This window comes from Triturus cristatus, chromosome 12 (assembly GCF_964204655.1).
Source record: "Triturus cristatus chromosome 12, aTriCri1.1, whole genome shotgun sequence".
Classification (NCBI taxonomy): Eukaryota; Metazoa; Chordata; class Amphibia; order Caudata; family Salamandridae; genus Triturus; species Triturus cristatus.
This window is the reverse complement of record NC_140595.1, coordinates 87,599,029-87,615,178: the sequence shown is the minus strand read 5'-3', so window position 1 is coordinate 87,615,178 and position 16,150 is coordinate 87,599,029.

Below are 16,150 nucleotides of genomic sequence, written 5' to 3'. Positions count from 1 at the left end.
ACCATTTGCATATTTACATGCCTTTGTAAACTGGTTACCAAGCTGTTGGAAGGTGGGTTATTGGTAGGGGCAAATGTAGGTCTGCCACTGGCAATAAGGCCACTAACACATGATAGGACCCAGCATAGGTCTTAGAAAATTATTCCTATGCTCATCCCTTGGTAACGTGGCTGCGAGCAGACAGGCTTAACTTCAAAGACAGGTATGTAAAGCATTCAAAAACACCCTTTCAGTAAATAATTAAGACACAACACAAAATAAAAATCCAACACCAATTTATAAAAATATGTAATATTTGTATCTTTTAAATGACACCAAAACGAAAAGAATCCACTGTAGGGAACCAGAGATATGAATTTTTAAAGATTAGTCACTTTCTAGTGCTTAGAAACCAACAGTGCCCCGTTTAGTCATTTTCGTTTTCTCTGACAGAGACACGCCTTTAAAAACGGTTCTGGAGAATATCTCACCACTGTGTAGCCTTCTCCAGCAGGCTAGGTCCAGTTAGAACTCCTTCCTGAAGTTCTGCTTGCGGGTCCCAAAGTATCCAACACACAGTCCAAGGTTCTTGAATCTCCAAGAGGGTCCTTGAAAGTGTGAAACTTCAATTCCGCAATCCACTTGAACAAAACCCTTTCAAATCCACCGGTTCTTCAGGCTGGGGATTCTTTGTGGGGATGTCCAGGTGAGCTCTGTTAACCTGTAGCTTGCAGGGAGTCTACTTCTTAGTCCTTTTGTAGCAAGGTAATCCACAGGGCTGCAGTGTTCCGATGGTGCAGTTTTCAGAGGTCAGGCCTTAGAAGTCTTTGCACAGCAGAACTTCGCAGCAGGGCACGTCTTGCTTCAGTAAGTTTCAAGCAGCAGATCTGGAGGGCTCTGCCCCTCTCAGATACGTATTCAAAATTCTCTGGGTCAAGCCACAGGTCACTTCTGACCAATGAAAGCAGGGTAACTCCTCATAGTTATGACCACATCCGGTAGAGTGTGGCATTATGTTGTCCCAGAGTACATCATTCTTCCAAATCCATAATGGCTGATTTTCCAGCAAGGAGGTAAGAGCTGGCTAAACACACCCCCTGGGATGGCTTATTTCCATGGACTCTCCCCCTACCATCTGCACATACCTTCCTTAAGCCTAGCCCTGACTCCTGGTCAAGAGTGTCAGAGTGAAACTGAAACCCAGGCCTCCCCTCTGCCTTTTAAGAGCATAGTTTACGACTCCACCTCCTGGCCTGGCATACCTATAGACCAGCACACTGCCCTCCCAGCAGCCTGGCTAATCCACTTAACTCTGACCAATCAGGGCAGACCACTGGAAGGCTGAATTTGGACTTACAAACAAGAAAGTCTTATAACTTCTTGTATGTACACTTTGGAGAAATTCAACAATATAATATTGTTGGATTTACTACTTCCGATCTGGGAAGTCTTTGAATGGTCCGGCTAGTCCTCTCCTATCAATATTTATTAATCATTAACTTCCTACCATGTTAACCTATGGGCCATGGGGTTTGCAATGGGGAAAATGACTTGGGCCAGTCTTCTAGCCCCAGGGCTTATAAAAACATATTTTATAAGTATTTCCCTAATTTCTACAGGACCCCCACCCCCTGTGCAACTAGGGGAGACTTTAGGGGTTCTGAATCTGTAGAAATATTGCAGATTCTCCTTTTACTGTGTTTCTAGTATCAAAGTCGAATTTGACCAGCAATGTACTGTTTCAAAGCAATCCTGGCACCCAGTGCTGCTTTTAAACTGACCTCAGGCTTCAGCACTGCACACATGCTAGTGCAGAACAAGCTGCTGGCCTCTAAACTGCCATACCCCAAGGTACTGGGGACTTCTAGGTAGTTTCAATCCCCTGCCCTATTAGGTACTAGAGGCTTATGGGGTAGGTCATACCAATTACAGGGGTACCCCACCATACCATAGTGTACCCTAGTGTATGTTGGGTGTTTTAACTGTATTCTAATGTGTTCCTTTCAGCTTGGCACTGGCCCTGGGCCTGGTTAGGCAGAGCCCAGGGTCAGTCAGAGTCAGTTACCACCAGTTCCAGTCAGCAAAAAGTTGGGGGGTGCCCAGGGCACAGGATGACTTTGCAACACAAGCCTTAGTTTTTTTCTGGTTCCAGTACCCCCTGGGCCCCCACTCTGCCTATTCTGTACACTTGTATTTTACATTTACTGCCGTAGTGTGAGAATGCATTTCATGAAAAGGAATATAAAGTAGAGTTGCCAAAAAAAATGCCAGCCATGTGTTGTTTAAAGAGCCTGCAAAGACCTTGTCGACACTAAATAGGGTTATAAATAAAAAAGTATGTATTCATTTGTAATGTGACTTTTCTGTCTTTGTTCCCTTTAATTATCAGTCATGGATCATTCAGGCAGTCCTAAAACACAATTAAAAGTGCTTTCTATTTATATTTGCTGTTTGAAGTATGCACAGATAAGTGCTGAAAATACGGCTTTAGGTGACTGATTATTTTTGTAACGTGTGGGACATCAAAATAATGAGCTGTCAACCATGATCATAAGACTGGAAGTTTGCTGCAGGATCAGCACATTATTTCTTTCCTCCACCCTCGATCCCTGATTAATGCCATAATAGCAATAGTTTAGCTTATATCTGAAATCCTATGCCGCAGTCAATAACAAGCTGATGTTACTTCAAGTGTTTGGGAATACACCCTGCATTCAGACAACTCGCTTCTCATTCTCGTCGTTCACTTTCACGCTCACCCTGCACTCACAGCGATCACAATGCACTCACACCGTTCACTCGCTCTCCCTGCACTCACAGTGATCACCCTGTACTCACAATGCACTTGCTCTGTTCACCCTGTACCTCACCCTGCAGTCACACAAGCACACTATTCACCCTGCACCAGGCGCGCAACACCCATTGGACTCAAAGGGCTTCAGCCCCCCCCCCCCCCCCCCCGTCGTGTGTGGCAGCCCGGGATGGGACAGCTTCCTGGGCACACACACAGCCGCACCCAAGCACTTCACAGGTCTTTAAAAGACCATGTGCATGTTAATGAGGCCTTGCTGTTGTTTCAGCCCTTCTAAGAACCCCTGCAGCTCCACTCTGCCTATTGCTTAAAGATTCAGCCCCAGCGAAATTAGCTCCACTCTGCCTATTTCTTAAAGTTTCAGCCCCCTCGAAATTTTTTCTTAGCCCCCCCTGAAATGTGGCTTTAGTTGCGCCTCTGCCCTGCACTCATATGATACTTCACTCACCTATGCCCCTCACTCTGCAATCTCACTCAAACAAGTCCATCACTAACCATGCATTCATTCGTCCCACTCTGCACTTATATCCCCACCCAAATTCATACGGTCACCTCACTCACCCTGCAGTCACTCCTCTTACCCTACTCTCACACTGTTACATCGCTCACCGTGCACTCACATGGGCACTCCTGCCACCCACACAACGCAGAGCGTTGATGTGCCTGCTACAAAGAACGTGTACCATGCAGATAACAGAAGTGAGTGTGAGTAAACTATGAGTAGCGCTATTAAAAAACGAAATGTTTGTCAGAAAGGCGCTATACCGAGATGAGGCGCATTGTTGGTGGGTGGTAGTGAGGGAATTCATGGAGCAGGAGGAAATGGGAAGGGGGCGCCAAAAACCACTGTTGCACCGTGTGCGACCAGTGCTAGGGCCAGCCCTGGCTAAGAGTGTTAGCCCCCCCCGCCCCACCCCCCAAAGTTCGGGTCTAGTTGCACCCCTGCCCCTCACCATGGCCCTAGTTGTTGCTGAAACCCACCTGCGCTTGAAACGATTTTTTCCCCCGCAATCTAACTCGGAACAGTAAATTTAAAAAGCACCTGCGTCATTTTGTAGGCCCACACCTGTGCAGTGCGCGCGACTACAACGTGACACAGCCGCCCCCATCATTGCACCTTTTTCGGTTTTCGTTACCCATAATGCATGACATTAGCCAGCTGTACACATTTGTTAAACATCATTGGGAAAGCAAAAAGGTCCCAAAGGCGAAATCTATTGGCTTTGCCAGCGTATTTGAAGCTTTCTGGTTCGCTAATGGGATCCAGTTTTATTTTGGCGCCTGAACCTAACTTCTATCTCAATGCGACGCTGACATGAGCTCGTGTTGCAGGTCAGAGAAGGGCCCACAGGACACCGACGGGAGACCGGTTTACCTGATCATGGAAGCGTTGGGACGAGGCTAGCTGAACGCCCCCTAGGCCATAGGCACTTGTTTATGCACTTCGTCTACCATGTGATAGCCAGGGGCGTAACACAGGCCCCCCGCAGCCCCCTCGGTGCGGGGGGGCCCCAAGCGGCCCCCTCAGCACTGCATTCTGGCCGGAGAGCTCCTGATTGAGCCCGGAGGGGGGCCCTCTACGTACCGGGCAGGGAGGCCCCCTCAATTTTCGTTACGCCATTGGTGATAGCAAGTGTTTGTTCGAGCCAAGGCTGTGGACCGGGCGGGGCCCAGTGGAAGAGGGAGCAGCCAGAGCTGTGGAAGTGCGAGAGAGTGCAGCTGGAGCTGGGATGGTGCGAGGTGTGAGAGGGCGCAGCTGGGAAAGGGCGGGTCCCTCCACAAGGGAGTAGCCTCTCGCGTCGCTGACGAATGGGAGCAGCGTGCACTTGAACACCGTGTTACTCCAAGCCTGTACCGAGGAAAACAGCACCTCGGCGGCCCTGCAGCACGTGAAAGGCCTCATTCATGGTGTTTTGAGGTGCAGTGCACTGCAGCCCAGTGAACAACAACAATTGGCGAAAGCTATATTTATTTTATAAAGCCCTTGTTTGCTGAGGTTCTTGGCACAGGCTAAAACAGAACAAATAACACCACAAGGGCAACAGAACCCGGGACAAAGTCTAAGAAGTAATTTATTAAAACGCCAGGTGTTCAAAAACTTTCTAAAACTCGATAAATGGGGTTCAAGCATCTTTGGTGAGGACCACAATATTCCCAGAGGCTGTTAAACCGTGGATAACTGAGTGGCAGAGACGCTTTACGGCATGTGCAAGATGGGCAATTGCCCAGGGCCTCCACTTTCCAAGGGGTCCCTGATAAAGGGCTCTTTCTCCCACTCTGTCACACCTAGTTTGATTTCTGTGTCAGAACCTGTCTCTGTTTGTGTGCACCTTTTGAATTTCTCTATTCAGTATAATTTTAAGAACTTAGAGGTCCCAGGAAAGACTTTCAGCTGTTTTTGTGTGGGCATTAAAATATAATACAATTTCGTTTGGCATCATGTAGACTTTTATTAGCAGAAAATAAGTAATACGATTCAAATTTGTTAACCAACTAGGGCCCCCAAAATATTAATTTCCCAGGCCCCTGAAAATCCTTAAGGTGACACTGCTAAGTGGATATACTTTCCTGAACTAGAGACATGGTTTCATGTGCTGAAATGAACTTACAGTGTTGAGACTGAAAGATGTGTGCTTGCATATTTAATTTTTAGGTCTCGCCTGACCCAGCGCTTGCGCTGGTCTGGCGGGACTTAAAGTAAGGGCTTCAAAAAATGCTGCCACAGCTTGCAGTGCATGTGCGCGGGCGCGCGCTTGAGCAGAGGCGCCATATGGCATGATTACTGCTGCGTGCGCACCACTCGCGCACATGCACTGCAAAAGTGGCAGGCGGTAGCATTTTTCCCCCGCCACAGCAGTCATTTCTCGAAGCGGGCGCTTGCTTTTTTTCTTCTGTTTATTACTTCTATGTAGTAATGGTGGCACCCGTGCTTTAGCTTAACCCCTTCAGCGCTGCGCGGATTCCCCCGCGGTGCTGAAGGGTTCGAGCGCGGGCGGGGCCATGACGGAACGGTTCCGTCATGAGCACAGCTCAACCGATGCTCATGACGGAACCGTTCCGTCATGAGCATGGAAGGGGTTAAACATCTTAGGCTAAAGTCGGGTGCTGAGATTGCTTCAAAAGTAAAGAAATAGACAATTCTTTACTTTTGAAGAAATCTCGGCACCCGACTTTAGCTTAAGATGTTTAAGCTAAAGCACGGGTGCCGCCATTGCTACAGTACAGTAATAAACAGAAACAAGCATTGGCATAGCCAATAGGTCTCGCTTTTGGGACCTTATAAGTATTTAGTTATGCAACTTTGCGTGACTAAACACTTATAAGGTCCCAAAGGCGAGACCTATTGGCTATGCCAATGCTTGTTTATTATGTAAAGAAGCCTGGCCGGACTGGACTTTTACTCTACCTGGCAGTTCCCAAGTTGGCTGGAGCCACCGAGGCCGGTTCTCAAAGGCCAGGGCCAATGCGGATGCCTCTCGCTTTCCCAGGGTGCCTGACGTTAATTGCAGCAGGCAGGGCTGCAAGAGAGATCGAGGGAGACAGTGAGAGAACTAAGAGAGAGAGACATGAGAGGGGAGTGAGAGAGAGCATGAATGGATGGAAAGAGAGAGATAGAGTGAGAAAAGGAAGAAAGTGGCACAGTGATTTGGGCTTTCCTGCCATTCTGCTTTGGTTCCCCAGTCCAGACTTGTAAAACAAAATTAAGAAATATGGGGCGGGTGGGGGGTTAAACCCTACTCAAGCTGCTACCACAATGTTGGTCAGGGTGAAACACAAGCAGACCCCAAATTAACATGTACTTAACCTCCTGGTAGCTTGGCACAAACCAGTCAGGCTTAACTTAGAGGGAATGTATAAAATGTTTATGCATCACTTCAAACAGTAATACAGTGAAAACACAACACAATAAACAATCCCACACCAATTTAGAAAAATAGAATAAGATTTAATTAATTATTTGACACCAGATTTACATAAATTAAATTGGTAGGATTGGAGCTATAACATTTTTAAGTTTTAGGTAAAAATAGTGCTAGGAACAGCGCGGATCATGCGCGAAGGCTATCTGTCTAGGGACACAGACCCATGAGGGTCATCGCCAATTAGCAGACAGAGCGTAAGGGCTCAACGACCTCCAAACCCCATGCTTTTATGTCACAGTATTATGTCCTCGTGCGGGATCACTTGTACGCCAACGGTAATATAAGATGTGATGTATGTAATAATTTAAAATGCCAATAAACATGTTTTACAAAAAAAAAAGAAATAGTGCTAGGAAGCACAAAGCTCCAACTACGGTTACCTGGTTGCGCTGGACTGGGACAAAGTGGCCAACTGCGATAGAGCACGTTCCGTGTACAGCGACCAAGTTATGCCAACTGAACAGAGTACCTTAAATCAAGGTTGCGGAGTGTTGCGAGGCCCAGTGTCGAGGTCATGCGTCGAGGATGCGTCACACAGCAGTGGTTCCGAGGAGCTGCAGGGCTGCGATGCGAGGTCATGCAATAGGAATGCCTTGCACAGTGGCAGTTCCGAGGAGCTGTGAGGTGCTGCGTCAGGGCGTCATTGTGCATCGGCAGTTATAATGCGGAGGCTGCAAGGCGATGTGTTGCGCTGCATCGGTTCTGCTTGGACCACAGCGGTGATGGCAGACTTTAGGCCCACTTCCAAGGGTCCAGGACTGGATGGCAACACCTTGGTGAGGGTGCACGACTCGCAGCATACAGAGTCCAGGTGCTGAGTTTATTGTGGTTGGAGCCTTTTTTGACACTGAAGCTCTGATCAGGAGCCAGCCAACCAGTGGGCGGCCTTTACATTTAGCGGGAGGGGGGGGGCGGGTACAAACACACACATAAACACTCACTCATACTCACGCATTCACACATGCATGCACATATGTACATCAATTCAAAACACTCACTCCCAAATATTCATGCGCGCACGCTCCAAACATTAAAAATAAAATCATGCTTACCTGCCCAGCTCTGCCTTAGAGATCCTGGGAGGGTTGGGATTCTGCCTTCCCTTACTGGCTGACCTAAGGCCAGCCAATGAAGGAATACAGCAGTCCCAAGCCTTGGAGGTCCCAGGAGGGTTGGAACTGCTGCTTTCCCTCACTCGTCACAGAGTGGATAGGGTCAGTGAAACTGCTGACCCCACCCCACTCTGTGATGAGGTGTCAGTGATTGACATTGTGTCCTTGGCACTTCAGGGCTTGAAACTGAAGCGCCTAGGTCTGAGGCAATCAGCGACGCTTCACCTTATCATGAGAGGGAGGGTCTTGAGGTCCTAAGCCAGGCTGAACATATCACATCCACAGGAACAGTGACTTCTTCAGTCTGGCAAAGTTCAGCTCAGGCAGTCAGGAGTCCAGGCATTCAGTGCATGCCTAGCTCCTTGCTGCCTGACCTGAAAATTGAGAATATCTGTCAGGGAGACCTTTGCTCAGCCTGACCGACATTCTTTATAGTGGCCAAAAGGTGAGGGGGTGTGGCCCCTCAGCCCGTTAGGACGGGCTGTGACTGCAGCCAACTAGCCCTTGGATTTACTCTAGTGATCCTGGGTTCTAGATGCAAGTTCAGTTCTTCTCCCTTAGGCAGCAGGGCATCAGAGTAGCAGGACAGCAGAGCAGCACAGTAGTCCTCCTTCTGAGTCTTCTACAGGTCCACATGTGTACTTAAGACTAAGAGTTGGATCTGAGGGTCCAATATTTATACCTGGTGCCATCTTTGAAATAGGAGAAGCTTCTAGAGTCCTCCCCCCTACAGAGGTGTCTAGAATTTCTTGCCTCCCTGCCCTGACCCGTCTTGTCTGGATGCCCAATAGACTGCTGTGAAACCCTTTCCGAGTGTGCTATGGTAGAGTCTTTGTGATGTGGAAGTGTGGTAGGTTGACAGCTCCTCTCTCCTATCAAGTGAGAGATGGCCAATCCTGTCAACACCTATTCCCCCTTTGTCTCACTGTCTGGGAGCAATACACAAAGACCAACTACACTTAGTCATGTGACCAAGGATACAGGCTGCAGGCACCAAATTGTTAGGACAAGAAAACAACAAATTTCTAAAAGTTGCATTTTCAGATCTGTGACTTAAAATCCAACTTTATGATTAAAAAGGGATTTAAATTGCACTTCTTTAGAGACCAAACTCGATATTCCTACCTGCTCACAATTGAAAGTTATCACTCAATAATGTAATAAGGGAACCCAATGTTATCCTATGGGAGAGGTATGTTTTGCAACATTAAAAAACAAATTTAAAAGATTTTTCTACCAGGACATATAAAACTTACAAGTACACCCTGCCTTCTGGGTTGTTTAGGGTATACCCTGGGGGTGACTTATATGTAGGAAAAAAGGAAATTTTAGGCCTAGCTAGCAAAATGTTTATTTTGTCAGGTCGAAATGCCAGTTGCAAACTTCACTCACAGGCTGAAATGGCAAGCCTGAGACATGTTTAAGAGGCTATGTAAGTGAGTGGCACAAAAAGTGCTGCAGGCCTACTTTTAATAGGGATTTACAAGTAACTTAAATGTGCCAATTGGGTGTAAGCCAATTTCACCATGTTGGAGAGAGCTCAAGCACTTTAGCACTGGTTCACAGAGTCCCAAGGCCAACAAAAAGGAATTCAGCAAAAACAGGAGTTGTAAGGCAAAATGTCTTGGGAAAGACCATACTAAGGATGACAGGTTTAACAGGAATGTATATAGCTTCCATGCTTTCTGTGAACAAAAAGTTTAAAGTGCCCATTGGGTATCTATAAAATACATCATGCAGGACATTATTGCATTACATTGCAGCTACGCAATTAAGAGACAAAGATTATAAAACAAATATACGAGTGTGTAGGTTGAAGCAGTTCCTTCCTATTTTCCTGCAGTTCCATAGAAACGTTATTTATTTACTTTGCTTGCAAATTATGTTTGTTACAATTTTAAATGTGTCATGATTCCTGCAACTCTTTTCCTGCAATACATATTTCTCAAACTTGAACGGCGGGGGACAACAATGTTAGATAGGATTCCAATAACCACTCAACGTGTGTGATGCACATTAGTAACAATAACCAAATGGAAGCCATTTTGAAAGTCCCTGAAGCCACACGTCCAAACATGCTTAGGTCATTGATTGATTAGGTAAACATGTTCAGAACCACGCCCTACTGGAAGCAGTGTATATTTTGTCTTTGACCATATGACAATCGTCTTCAAAGGCATGGATCCTCTTCCACCATGTGTGAGAGTGAAAAATGGTTAGGTCTTCCGAAAGATGGTGTCGGCGATTAACCTGATGGAAGTAGTAATGTGCTTGTACAAACTGTCGGGCTAATTCCTTTTCAAATATGGAAATGAGCAGAACGGAGATCACGCATATCCAGCCAGTCCTGGGGGGTATTGCAATTTTAAAAGTGAAGAACGAAAATGAGAAAAATGACAAAAAACACTTGTTTGAAAAGCATGAAAGCAACTAATCTTAGTAGCAATAGACACTGAAATGACTCGTTTGTCTTGCCAAACAGTTCTAAAGTTCACCTTTTATTTACTCCTAGGCTCACTTTTTAGAAATCCCTGTTTTCTTTAATTTAAAAGTCCATATTTCCCCAGTCGTCTTTGGTTATATAGTTGTTACTTTCAAGAAACGCTTGAAAAACAAACGTTTTAAATAGGACTAAAGTGAAGTTTAACATTTTCATGGGAGAGACCGAATAAAGCCAGATCTCTGCATCTGGCTGGACCTTAAGTGAATGCTTTCTGAACTTTCTTTTTCATGCTGTTCTTTTCTGTTGGAGCTATCTGGTGTACCCCAGGTGGCATCTGCATTTCAGATAAAAACAGTGAATCAATAAATGAAATGAAAACACGAAATAAATATATAAAATATCTCGAGTAACAATTTACTGTAAAATTACTTTCCGAAGTCCTGGAAACAGTCGCCTGTTGGTCATCTCGAAATAGGTTCTTACGCCCTGCCAATACGAGAAAATAATGTTGGGGCAAATACCACCATCCCATCTTGAGCCAGAATTCCACACCCTATCAGCCTCCGTTCTCTGATGATGGTTGAGTTATTGCCACTACCTTTCTCTAGATATACGCAAACACATGCTCAGTGCATGTAGTGGCTGCAGAATGGCAGCTGAAGGCCTTTCTTATTGAGAGCAAATCTCTACAGATTACACATGCCTCCTGGCAGGTGAAGATTCATGCATACACAAAGCACATTGTGTTGCTCCTAAATCCCTCTGATGGATTAGACCTGCTTATCAAACCGCCCGCTTGGAACACTAAGGGGCGGTTGTGCATTTCCAGGACTGACTGTAGTACTTTACAAGCCCTTTCCAAGATTCCTGTACAGAGAGATCATTTCACCTTTCCATCAGAGGTAGAATCATGTTCAGAGCACTCTGCATTGTACCCAACTTCTTCCTGTTTGTGCATTTGCAATGCTGGTCGGCCTTCTTTGTAAGTCCATTCCATCTCTTGTGCAGATAAAGTGAATTACTCACCTTCCGCACGTTTTTCAATCTATGGTTCCTTAGTTTTTCTGAGAATTTTCTTGTGTTTTTGCTCCATGTCAGGCCAGTCAGATTATATTTCAGTGCCAAGAAGCCCTGGTTGACATACTACCGACCCTTTAGTAAGTAAATAAAGGGACAATAACTGGGTGTAAGCCCAGTATGAATTAATGTGCTGGACATGCTACTGCATTTCAGGCCCCTCGGGTCATAGTGCATCCCTTTTCTGCTGCCAGTGCTTCTTGTGTGTGCTCCAGCAAAACCTCTGGCACCACCAGCTGGTGGGTTCATATTTAGGGGTAAGGCAGCTGCCTACGTCGACACCAGCAGAAGGCAGCAACAGGTATCGTGCTGCAGAACAAGCAATTTTGCTACAGGTAGAGGCAAAAATTGGTTGTACTGTTTGGGGCACCCCGCCCAATGTTAAGTTCTGTACATTGTATTGCACCGTAGAGGCATGAGGTACTTGATAGAGGACAACAGTGTATTTTTTTTTTTAAGTTCAGAGCCTTAAAATTTGCTTAGGATCTCGACACTGCTAAATCTGAGGTTGCCCGGTTTTGGTTCTGCTTCGTTGTCCTTTCTTGCACAACCCTATCCTTTCTTCTCACACTTGTGGGCTCCTCTTCGTCTATTTTCCCTTTGTCACTGTTTTCCTCTTTTATTTTCCCATTTGTTCTCTTTTGTGCCGTTCTCTCTGTTGCTCTGTGACAAATTCTAATGATGAAAAATAAGCCTTGGTTCCCAAAAGATAATGAACTACCAGCTGCAATCACTGCACAAATTGGGCACTGGAGAAGGGTTAAGGCTTCTTCACATTTTGTCCCCACGCTTGGGTGATTCAATATATTGCTCTTGGTGGCTTAAGGCTTGAATTTGAATTGTTTTGCACTTGATAGCTTTGAGATTTAGATGTCTCTGTTTAAACCATTTTCTCTGTTTTGAGTTCACCCGATAGTCAAGATCTTTTGTTTTTCAAAAAAATACATATATTATACATACTTACATGGACTTTCAATCCGCCCTCTTCATCCATTGATCTGCTGCAGTGCTTCCGCCCACCATGCCAGCCATTGGCTCACCTGACTATGATTGACAACATTCCGCTGTTGAACAATGTACATATCCACAATAATTGAGTCCTTCAGTACTAAGGACTACTTGAGCAATGCGTGCTTGTGAATCAAATAGATATTTTGGCTTTTAGACAACAGTTGTTTGTATACCGTGTGTGCCTTGCTTTAAAAACCACCCACATATAAAATAAGCATTGGCAAAGCCAAAAGGTCAGCAGCCAAAACCAGACCTAGTGCCTTTGCTAGTTTTCATTTGCTCCAGGTTTCCAGTCCTACCTACACATCTTCATACCATGAGCCCCTACCCTCATCTGCTGTGAGCTGTGCACAGAAGCAGGCTACTTTCAGAGGAAAAAAGATCAACACACGATATTTAAAGAATTCACACTGGCACCAGGAGCAGGTCGGCTCGCTTTGTACACACCAACCACGTGCTAGCGCTCAGATCTCCTGTAAATGTCCCCATTCATTCCCAGGAAGGAAAGTTGCTCTACTCTGCTGCCTGCCAGGTTGTCCCCACCTTCTCCTGGGAGAACCGGCTCGAGTGGTGAGGGGGGAGTCCGGTCTCCAGGCAGGTGGAACAGTGGGCTCTTTGTTCAGGAGGCAAACAAGGCTGCCAGCGTGTGCCAACCGCTACTGTGCCCACAATCAGGTGCATACGTCTCTAAAGACCTCCAGCCAAGGTTTATAAAGCCGATATCGAAAGACTGGATTGTGTTTCAGGGTCCTTTGATTCGCATAACCGGGTACCCGTTTGGAGTGCAGGGTTGATGGGGTTAGTTAGAGGTATGTGGTGGTGTTAGGCGAGGTGGATGAAGTTTGGCAAAGTGTGCTGAACATAGTTCACTGCATGTGAAAAAAAAGGCAAGCCGGTCCGTAGGAAAATCAAGGGGGTTTCTGATAGATGGTTGCCTCTGAAAGGCCAACAGGGCATGGCCAAATCGTTGATCAGGCTTTGTCTGACCAGCGACTGAGTCCACCTCCCACCGTTATGTTAGGTTGTTAACTAGAGCTCGTCCGCCATATCTTGGTCTCTTGGCCTTTTTCCTGCAGGTGTATGTGGCTTAGTTTGTGGATGTGCCGGTGGAGTGTTGCCCCGGGCTGTCTGTAGACAGACCGCACTGAAGGGACCACTCTTGATGTGCCTGTGAATTGGAGTGAAAATAACAAGTGTACTTCATTTGTCGGAGCATTTTGTGAGGCATTTGTTAAACTGGAGATTGTTGGTCAAGGCAAATTGGAGAAGAAATGGGGCACAATGTTCACTTTCAATGGATTTGTTATGGAGTTTGCCAATTGCTCACCCGCGAAACCTTTTGGGAATTCCAAGTGTTTGCATTGTTGTTGCCCAAGCTTCAAGATAGTGCGTGTGGGTCCCTGTGATGCCGATGCTTGTAAAACGAAACAATCTACCCGGAATGCTAAAATTAAGGTGACCGCCAGATCTAATTTCTTGAATGGTGCGTCTTTGAGCTAAAATTCTCTTTATGATTATGCAATTTTGACTTAAGATTTTCCAATTTCTATCCACATGGTATCTCCCACCTGATAAAAATGGGGGCAGCTACAGACAGTTCCTTCAATGCTGCCAGTCTGGCTTCAGCCTCGTATCCCAACACCTTCACCCATGGTGTGGAGTTCATAAGCAGTACCTCGCTACAGAAATGCAAGCCCCCCTGCCACTACAAAACAGCAAAAAAACATTATCACAACACCAAGACCAGAGGAAATAAGTACCTACAGCCGGAAAAAGATTAAACTAATCAGCTCCTGAAAACAAAAAAAGTCACTAGATGATTTTAGAACCACTTAATATCTGCAATATCCGCGCCTCTTTACTGATATAAAATCTGGAAGGACCGGCCTGCCCGGTGGTCCAAGCTGCCTGGACTTCTGGTCCTCCTATACTTGAGCTGGTTTTGATACTGTGGAGCCCCCTGGACAATTCAGCCGCCCTAACAAGATAGCTGGAGTTGAACAAGTGGAATTTTGATTGCTTCTCATCTTTGCTCTCACTACAGTCCTGGTGGAAACGTCTTCAGTACTTCTACCAATAAAAGACTGGCGTTCCCATAGGATCCCTATTGGTTTTTGAATGTATTAGACATTAGACCACTCAGTCACCCATTAGCCAGTTGAGATGCGATTCCAATTGTATGAAGACACCACCAAGATAATGGTATAGATTGAAAGATCAGCCACTCAGTACAATAGCCTGTACGCTTAAATCTGGGTTATCGTTGGCTAAAGAACGTTTTACTTGCCGGAAACCTGAAGGTTGATTAAAGAAAAACAACTTGACTGATTGATCCACTACTTTTATGTGAATAACTTTGGAAAAGAACCATACTTGAATATTGCGTGTGCTAGGGTCTCTACAATCATTGTATCTCGTTGCTTTTGCCACAAAAATCTAGGGAGGCAGGTGGTTCTCCCCAACCCCACAGCACCGTTACAACTCAGAAACTCATTGTGTAAATATCTAGTGAAACCACCTTTTGGCGCCTATATACTATGACCTATACCACCTAACTGTTAAAAATGGGTTATCGTGCATCACTGCTGGCACGGGGCAACCTGGCTCCCAGGAGCTCATATACGGAGTATGTCTAGGCAAAGCCGTGTAGAATTATTCCCACAGTACTTAAGGGAAACTGGTGTTGTTTGTCCTTGGAATATCTATGTTCTGCATTATGATTTTTTTCCGGATTCACATGCTGTGCAATATTCCGCCTTCTAGTGGTTGGGTCTGGAATTCTCCTCTTACAGTCCTATTTGGTCCTTCTTTTCATTATTATTATTTTTTTGGTGACTGTTGTACATTTTATATCCATACAAATATTTGGAGATACCGGAAATTGGTTGGCTGTCGAGGTGTCCGTAAGTAGACAAACGGCAAGACATATCTTGGGTGGGGGATTAGCCCACTGATCTTTTCCAGTGGGATAGCCTTGAGAGGACTGCATATAAGCGGATTTAGTTATCAAAACAACTTAAGATATACAGAAAAGAGTATCGGACTACAGAATACACTTGGGGAAGGTTTAATGTCTAAGATTAAGCGTAACCTGTCTTTACAATTCCACATTTATCCTCCGTGTTTGACTACAGTGCGGTGTTCCCACTCTGGCCCCGAGTTGAGAGAAAAATGTATGCTACTCGGGTAAGAGAGACCATGGCAACTTATATATTGTGAGTAATGAGTGATTGAGTTTTATTTAACAGTGAGTTCCAATGTTCACATGGTGCTGGGTGTATTTATATTGCTGTAATTTGAAGGGCTGACAGCCTATCGTCTCACATGGTTGTACTTAACCTTATGTTTTACCATGATATAGGGAGAGGTGACAGATGTACATACACAAAAGGGTGTTTTTTGATTTTATTTTTCTCTTTTCGGTAAGAAAGACGAGTGTGGTCAAGAACCAAGTAAGGAAAAATAACTGTTTACCTTGCTGGCAAAAGTCTAAATATTGACATTTTTAGAAAAGCCTAGAGGGATCAGGACCCAGAAGAAGGCCCCATAAGGGCTAAGATGATTGGCTGAAACATGTCGGTAGGAGCAGAAGGGGTGTTGGAGAAGTAACTCCTCCTGCACACCCAATACTTATTTTTAATCCTGTCAGGTGGGACCACGAATAAAATCAGCATATTGATATTCACTTAGGCAGTTTTATTACTCTCTTTACTCTGCATTTTGGAATCCCTCATTCGGAGTACTATCTCTTTCCTCTCTTCTTTAAAAAAAAAATCAGCACGCTACCCGAGTG